Source organism: Psammomys obesus, unplaced genomic scaffold (assembly GCF_907164565.1).
Source record: "Psammomys obesus unplaced genomic scaffold, mPsaObe1.curated_primary_1811, whole genome shotgun sequence".
Lineage (NCBI taxonomy): Eukaryota > Metazoa > Chordata > Mammalia > Rodentia > Muridae > Psammomys > Psammomys obesus.
This window is the reverse complement of record NW_026585689.1, coordinates 5,241,048-5,249,665: the sequence shown is the minus strand read 5'-3', so window position 1 is coordinate 5,249,665 and position 8,618 is coordinate 5,241,048. Positions and strand designations below refer to the sequence as shown.

Below are 8,618 nucleotides of genomic sequence, written 5' to 3'. Positions count from 1 at the left end.
AGGGAAAAGAAAATGAAAACATCTTCTAAATGACTTCACCATATTCTGAAACCTATAAAATACCATTCATGCATAAAACGGTGAAGTAATGTACTAAGAGATTTCTGGTAAATATAAATTGCATGCCCCATTTGTGATGTTGGTTTAAGTGTTGCCTTAAGTATTAAATTTAAAAACAAAATTGAAAAATCCATAGTCATAGAAAAGTGAGCCTCCCTCTGGATACACATTGTCTTTGAATAGGCGCAAAAATGACCCTTACTGATTTCCTTCCATTTTAGCGGGAGTGAATGACTTTCTGAGTCCTTCTTCTGGCCTTTCCACTACCTTCCAAATGAAAAGCCTAGAGCTGGCACTTAGCTCACCCTGCAAACCAGATAGCCCTGCTATCAGAACAGTTAGAGACATTACCCAGTTCTCACCTCACCCCAACATTACCCTCTCACACGTATGTACACACACAAATCGAACAAAAAGGTAAGGTGATGGCAAGCAATTTTCCAACGCAGCAGTTGATCTCTTAATCAATGTATAATTTCACAGCTTTGGAATGATAGTACTGATAATGTATTCAGTGACTTAACACATAGCACTGTTACTGGTGTTTATTTGCTTTTAATTCTTTCACATGAGGACATTACAATTGCAAAGGGACTGAGACACTGAAAGAGGATTTTGTCTCTTTCAAGTGAAATAATAGTAAGAGAATTGTTTGACTTTTTTATATTTTGTGTTTTCATTTGTTAAAATCCTGAACCACAATTATCAGTTCCAAAAAGTAAAGAATTAAGATACAAACTAATTATTTTTTTCAGACTATAATCTGTTGAGCTGGCATCTGAGCTCAAATAATAATTTCAATTGGTTTGGAAGCAGCTTTTATATGATTTCATGGTCTATGAAAAATCCATTTGGAAACCATGTGTGACATTTGTTTCAAATAGTGAGTTTATATATTTATCCTGTTTTTCCATTTTCAATCAACTGCCACCTAACGTATTTCTAGTATGGACATATGGCTACCATTACTCTGAAGCCAGTAGGATCTGCCTTCTTTAGGAAGCCATTGTTCAGACTTCTGTAATTTCTCATTCTTCATGAGAATCCAAAAATTGTGCATAGGTGGCTATTGAGATATAAGTCTGCAATTCTATGGCAGATACAAGAAACTGTATATCTTTGCGTTCTATTTAAATGATATTCATGTACACATTCAAAAGAAAATATATAATTGCTTAGAGTGTACCTTAGGCATAGTTAGGCAAAAAAACAAAAAAACACACTGTTTTGATTCATCTTTATTGGGAAAAGTGTCTGCAGATTTTAAAAAACATGAGCTTAATAGAAGCTAGAAGGATAATTTATTTTTATTCTTGTTAACTTTATAAATATACGTATTTGCTGTTGCTATAACCCTATGAATACTCCTACCCTAGCTATAGTATTAAGCATTAGCATAAACAACTGGGAATTAGCAAGTTACTTGTCAACTTTGTTTTGAGACTAGCTATGACTAGATTAGGAGGTGTTTAGTTAGCCTCTTCACTAGAATGCTCTGATAATTAAGCCCCCTCCAGATTACAACCTCCACAGCTCATGAGCTCCACACGTGGCTTAACTGCAGGGTTTCATGATGAATACAAAAAGACAACGTGCACATAACTGTGTGACGATCCCTGTGCCACTGATCAAAATATCTGAGAGTGTGTAGCTCGACTGAAAATTCATCACATCAGGGAAGCCATTTTTAACGACTCAGTGTGGGCCGATGGTTTCACTTTATCAATGCAATCAAAATTGTTGAACTGACAAAAGAATGAAAAAGTATTATCCAAACTCTGTAACAATTTAAAATCTGACAGATCACAAACTTACACACACACATACTCACATACAAAATAGCTGAAATTTTGTGTATCTTGAACAGAACTAATGTGGGAGGGACTGAGGTCATTATTTTTATTCTCTTGATTGCCCTGAACTTTATTAGCACTTTATAGAGAATATATAATATATAATATATAATATATAATATATAATATATAATATATACTACTCCATCTCTGATTTGGCATATATGAAAGCAGTTTCTTATGTTATTAAGGAATAAATTATTTTCCAAAGGACATTTTATTAATATGTGGCTGGTAGCCTAACAATGTTTTGCCTTTAAACTTGCAAGGGATCTTTAGAATTAGACTATAAAAACAGAATTATGGAGAGGATAATGTGAATGAATGAATGAATTATAGTTGTATTATTACCCAATACTCATTTCTTAAAAACTATTCAAAACAAATGATTAATTTCTGTCTGCTAGCCCAGGTTGAGCATCTGGCTCCTGTCCTAGAGCATAGCAGGAAATTTTCAATAGGACTTAACTTCTTTTTGCTGTCTTCAATCATATTGACAAGGCTGAAAGACTTCCCTAGGCTCTGTGAAAACAATCAGCAGGTTCAGCAACATTCTGAAACAGGGATTTCAAACTCAAGTTATTCTATAAGTATTCACAGATTTGCTATGTTCCAGTTCTTAGTACTTTGGAACAGTCTACACAGCTCACTGCAGATGTGAAAGGCAGGTACATTAAGCACTGGAGTGGGATGTTCTGAACACTGATTGGAAAAAGGAACACTGTGGAGACCTTGGATCAGTCTAAAATGATTGGTGCAGTGGTCATTCAAGTGGCACAGAGAAGACAATACAAAGTTGCCACAAAGAGAGAAAGAATACCTAGGAAACTGAGGGACTCCAAGGAATCCCAGGAGCAAGATTATAGCAAATCCCCATATAAAAATAGGCTAAGATTTAAATTACCCAAATGTGGACATCTAAATTTAGCTCTTTACCATCTAGCATTCTCATAGCAGTAGAAGCTATGTAGCTTAAGCTCCAAGTACGCTTCAGCCAGTTGGATACAACATTGTAACACAGCCAGTGGCCTTCTGGTGAAGCCAATCTAAATTCTCACAATATTTTTTAAGTTACTTTATTCATGCCTTCATGGTCTTTAAGACTTTTTAATCTCCCCCACCTCCACTCCGGCAATGGGCAAAGAGACACCTTGGTGGTGGTGTTCTTTTATCAGTCAGGGGCAGGGCAGATGGCAGTCTCTTGTTCATCCTAGCTTGACGCCTGACTTGGAGGTCAAAACTGTTTCATGCCTACAGCACGTGGAAACCAGACCAAATCAAATCAAATCCAGGCAGTGCAGCATGGGAGAAGGAAGGCAGACAGAGGCCTGCATTCCGCCAAGCCACCCAGATCAGACAAGGAATGACGCTGACAGACCTGCCCTCTACCTTATGGCACAGACAGCCCAGAGGCCCACAGAGATCCCACCTACACAACCCATCTAGGAAAAAGACAGCCGGAAACCTGCAGACAGACTGCCATGTCGCCCAGACACCTACCCTCCTGCGCATGGTATAGGCAGGCCATACACACCTATTCGCAGCCACGCAGTGCAGTTCAGGTAGAGAATGTCACCCAGGGGTTCCCACCAGCTGTGTGGCCAGCAAGCAGCAGAAGCCACCACAATGTGCAAGTATGTGGTGGACGGATGGTAGAGAAAAAGAAGTAGAACAGCTTAAACATCATGAAGAGAGACGGGACTGGAAAGGAGTATCCTGTTGTGAGTGGTGAGCCCTGTCCGCCGGGGCTATGGTTAGGTCCCAGCCCGAGTTACCACTGATGGGCATGTCTGATCAGTGCCTACTCAGCAGAAGAGGTTGGTGTTGAGGTCTGTGACTCATATTACCACTCGAGAACAATGGCACCACCCTGGTCAGGGCAGCTGCCCGGGATCAGGTGAGTGTCCAGGAGCTGTCCTGGACCCCGCCCCTCACTGGCTGCAGAGCACTGGAGATTTGGCACCACCTTATACTTTACACTGGTGGCAGCACTCAGGAAAGTGGGCTCCTGTGCTTCACCCAAGCAGCACAGTGGAGCTGGTCCTGGTGGGGACAGGGTGCGGTTATGTCAGCCCAGAGGGTATGAGAGTGGGAGAGAGGACTCCAGCAGTCGGGAAAGCTGCCCAGGGAGTCATAAGGGCTGCAGAGCTCTCCTTGCCCCTCATCAGCAGCAACACTCAGGAGACCGTCTCACCTGGACAGCACGGCAGAGCTGACCCTTGAGAGGGTGATGGTCAGCTAGCCGGAGGGTGCTAGAATAGGAGATCTGGCCCTGCCACTTGTCAGCTGTGAGGTTATGTGGATGGGGGGATGGGTGATGCCTATTCTCCTTCACTCCTAGACACCTGTGGCAATTGGGAGATCTGGCCCTGCCCCTCACCAGCTTTAGCACTCGAGAGAGTAGGTCCTGCACCTCTCCAGGGTCACACGGTGGAGCTTCCCCTGATGGCAAAAGCGCAAGTGAGCCAGACCCAAGGGGGTGAGAGCAGGAGATCTCCTTGTCCCTCACAGGCTGCAGCAAATGGGAATGTGGGCAGAAGAGTGGAGCTAGTTCTAGAGGCATGGTGCAGGGGTTAAGGGATAGTTGAGCTGGCTCTGGAGGATTGGGTGCAGATGAGCTGGCCCCTAAGAGCATGAAAGCAGGAGAGCTGATGCGGCCTCCTGCTGATTGCAGGAGCAGTGCTGGACAGCTCACCCCGGAGAATGAGCCACAGCACTGACCAGCTCAGCTACCACCCAGGTCCAGACTCAGGGTTCTGAGTTGGCCCAACCCAAAATCTACATCATCTGCAAATGGTTGGGATGCGTGGTGTTTCAGAACTGCAGCTTCTCCATGACTCCGGGCAACAACAGGGTCACTGGGAGGAGTCCCGGTGAGGATCCAATGTCACTCAAACAATGACTCATTGCAGGGAACATTTGCCAGTGGAGATGTATGGACAGATGGACACACTGTGACATACTACAACTTCCACAATGGGATGTTTTTTGTCGTTTTTTTGTTTTGTTTGTTTTTTTTGTGTGTGTGTATGTGTGTGTGTGTGTATTTGATTTGAGGGGCTCATGATGTGAAACTCACAAAAAATCAATAAAAGGTTTTAAAAATTAAATAAAAACTTTAAAAGATTTTGAAGTTAACAATTTTATAAATTAAATATCTTCACTGAAAATAAAACATTAATTAACATCAATATGCAAAATTCAATGCAGCAACAAATTTGTTACCCGAAGTTTTAACACGCGTTAATCAGTGCCTAGTGAGTGGATGATGGAAGTAAGATAATGCTGTAATAATCTCCAAAGTAATTTTCCTTTTGTATTCAACCCAGTTGATCCAGCACCATGTGTTTAAAATGTGTACGTTTTCATTATGGTTTGTTCTACTCTGTTTTCTTTGCTGTGGCATAATACTCCTGACTGTATCATTTATAGAGAAAAAAGATTTTGTTTTTTTCTGGTTGTTCTGGTTTTGGTTGTGTAGAATGGAAAGTCCAAAAACATGGCCCCAGTGATGAGCTTATGCTGCTTAAAATCTTGGTGGAAAGCAAAAGAGACAGAGTAAAAATTACAGGGAAGAACGGGCCTGGGCTCACCTGATAGCTAACATTCTGTGAACAGGCGGCTGATCTTTTCATGAGGAATATGACACACAGCCCCAACATTTCCCCTAGGCCCCATTTGTCAGCATACCCTCGTTGGGAGGACTTCCATCTCAGAAACATGATGGGGGCCACATTCAAACTAAGGCAGCTGGCTTTTGTACTTTCTCAGAAATCAGCGAAGCTGGGGTTGTAGAGCAACAGGTAGAGCACTTTTCTTTCAAGTCCCAGAACCCGAGGCTCAATCCCCACACTGTATAAACTGTGTGTATTAGTGCCTTCTAGCATTTAAGAGGTGGAGACTAAGGACCACAAGATCAAGCTTATTCTTGGTTACATAGGAAGCTCCAGGTCAGGTTCATCTACATTAGACTTTATCTCAATAAATAACAGTAACTACTAATAATAATATCAGTTGAAGGTATTCATGAATGTTTATTTTGGGTATCTACATTGTGAGATCTTTTGTGATTTTCCTTCTATCAATAATATCTAAGACAGTATACAAAAACTAATTTCTTTTACTTTGGGCTGCTCTTTCAGGAGTGTCTTAGAAATGCTGTGCCTGATGCCTTACATAAACATTTTAAAGACTCATCTATAAGACATGCTTTGGGGATTTTTATGGAGAGTCATCATCTTCACTCCATGCAGCCTTCAAATTCATAATCATAGTGTCTCTGGAAATTTATTTAGGTTATTTTTTTTTGCTTCTTTCATCAGCAATTTGTACTTTCCAGAATACTAATCTGTTGAATTTTGACTATGTGGTAAATGGAAGAGAATGTTAATGTCCATTGTGTTCATTGTCCATGCTTTCCTTACATCCTGTAGTCACAGTAATCTCACTTACTCTGTGGATTTGGGGTATATTTCCTCTGATTTGTTGTGTAAGCATAAAGTCATCTAGTGTTATTTATTCCCTCTTTTGTACTTTTTAATTTTATTTTCTGACTATGTTACAGCGACTATGCTGACTATAAATGATGAGGAAGGGTATCCTTACCTTGTTTCCAAAGTTTCCGGCTAAAGCTTCAGTCTTTTCAGTGAAAAAGCTGAGGCTCTTTTTTTTTTTTTAATAGACGTCCTCAATCAACTTCAGTGAGCTCTTTTAGTCTCAACTAAATATTTCAAAACAGATTTTTTTCATACAATGTCTTGTTTATATCTTCTCCCATCCCCCAACTCCTCCTAGATCCATTTGATTTGTTCTATTTGTTCTTCATTTTATCTTATCTTATTTATCTTTTTAGATCTTCCCTTATTCTTAATTAGTTAACTTTGTTAGAGCTTTTCTGTATAAATTGATAAGACATGATTTTCTCCTGCAGCCCACTGATATGATCCATTACACAGATTGATTTTACAGTGCTGATCCAGCATCAAATTTCTGAGGAAAACTCCAGTAGTAGTTCACAGTGACTAAATATCTTTACTAATTGTTAATATTTTTTGAAGATTTTTCTGTCTAAGCTCATAAGATGTTCAATATCTGCTCATTTTGTACTCTCACTGTCTGGTTTGGGTGTCTGGATAACACTGGCTTCCTATAAGCTGAAAACCATTAATTCTCCCTCTATTTTCCAAATTTGCTATGACATTAGTGTCAGTTCTTGAAATATTTGGTTGAATTCTTCAGTAAACTCATATTAGAGTGGAAATTTCCATTTCTGGAATTTTAAAATTATTCACTATCTGTATGTACGTACAATGAATTTATTCCAATCATCTATTATCAGATGATTGCATCCTCTTTGTCTTTTATTACTTGCAGCTTTTGAAACTTGACTTATTACTTCAAGGTTGTCAAGCTCCTACTGGCATGATGCACTCAGAGTGCTTCATGTGGCCTTGTTGAGTGCTGAGAGCCCAGAATGACCCTTTTGTCATGTCTTGTGTCGACACATGCCATCTCTCTCTCTGCTTCTATCTCACTCTTGTCAAATGTAATCACGTATATTGACTTTTTAAAAATCAAGTTTATTTCATGTATTTTCTCTACTACCTCACTGTTATTTTTAATTCTATATAATCCTGTTATTATTATGTCTTCCTTCATGGTTTAGGTATGCCCTGGTCCTTTTTCCTATAGTTTCCTATAGTGCAAACTTAGCTTGTTGAGGACCTACATTCTTTGATACTCATCCCATTGGTCATTATACATTTTTGACCTGAGATTCAGCTCAGGTCTACAAAGTTTAATACATTATTTTTTGTTTATATTTATGGCGATGCATTTTTGCTACTAATGTCCATATTTTTAATCTCTTTCTGTTATCTTTCTAGTTAGCAAATCTAATTTGTTTCTTTTTTTAATCTGCTATATTTAATTTAGTTAATTTTCAAAGACACTTTTATAGCATAGAACATGTGTTTCACTGGTAACTTAATACTTTAAAAATCCAATGGTTGTTGAGTGGAATTTTCTTCATGTTTCATTTGTGTTCTAAAGATACACTATTGTCCAGATATCACGTCTTTCTTAACTTTGTCTGGTTTTATATCATTTTCTAAAACCGAATTGTTGACGATTTCAGTGATAAATCTGATTTTTCTTTTACACTCGGTTTTGTTTTCTTTATTTTGAGGCTCTATCTTGGTATAGAAATATTTAGAATTATATTATATTTTTTTATTAAGCATGCTACCTATGATGTCATTATGTTAAATTTTTATTTTCTATTAAATCTACTTTTCTTCTTACTAACTTAACAATTATTGAATGAATTTCACATTAATTAAAATCAGTGTAATCTATCTTTGTATAGACTCATCTTCATCATTAAGTTAGAAGTAAGATTCTTCCAAATAACATATGTGTAAGTCATGTGTTTATTCATTTATTCTCTCTGAAATCTCTGTTATTTAAAGCATTTATGTCTAAGGTAATTATTATTGATAGTATTTAAGGTGGTTATATGATTATGTGAGATTTTGAAATCTGATTCTTTTACTCATGCTATTTTTTCTTTCCTATAATTACTTGGATAGTTTTACAATCTCATATTGGTTTATTTATACTGTTTTTGTATGCAGGTCTTTTGAATATTATTTAGAGTGACTTCCCTTAATATCCTATAATTTGAAATATATAATACCATTAAAG

The 8,618-nt window shown here is 38.4% G+C and overlaps 1 non-coding gene across 1 annotated transcript; it reads left to right on the top strand.

The window, feature by feature from the left end:
* The first annotated feature begins 3,037 nt into the window (after positions 1 to 3,037).
* On the top strand, positions 3,038 to 3,177 carry LOC129667534 (small nucleolar RNA SNORA48). Its single transcript, XR_008718750.1, has one exon. It is a non-coding gene; the product is annotated as a small nucleolar RNA SNORA48 (small nucleolar RNA).
* The last annotated feature ends 5,441 nt before the right edge of the window (positions 3,178 to 8,618 follow it).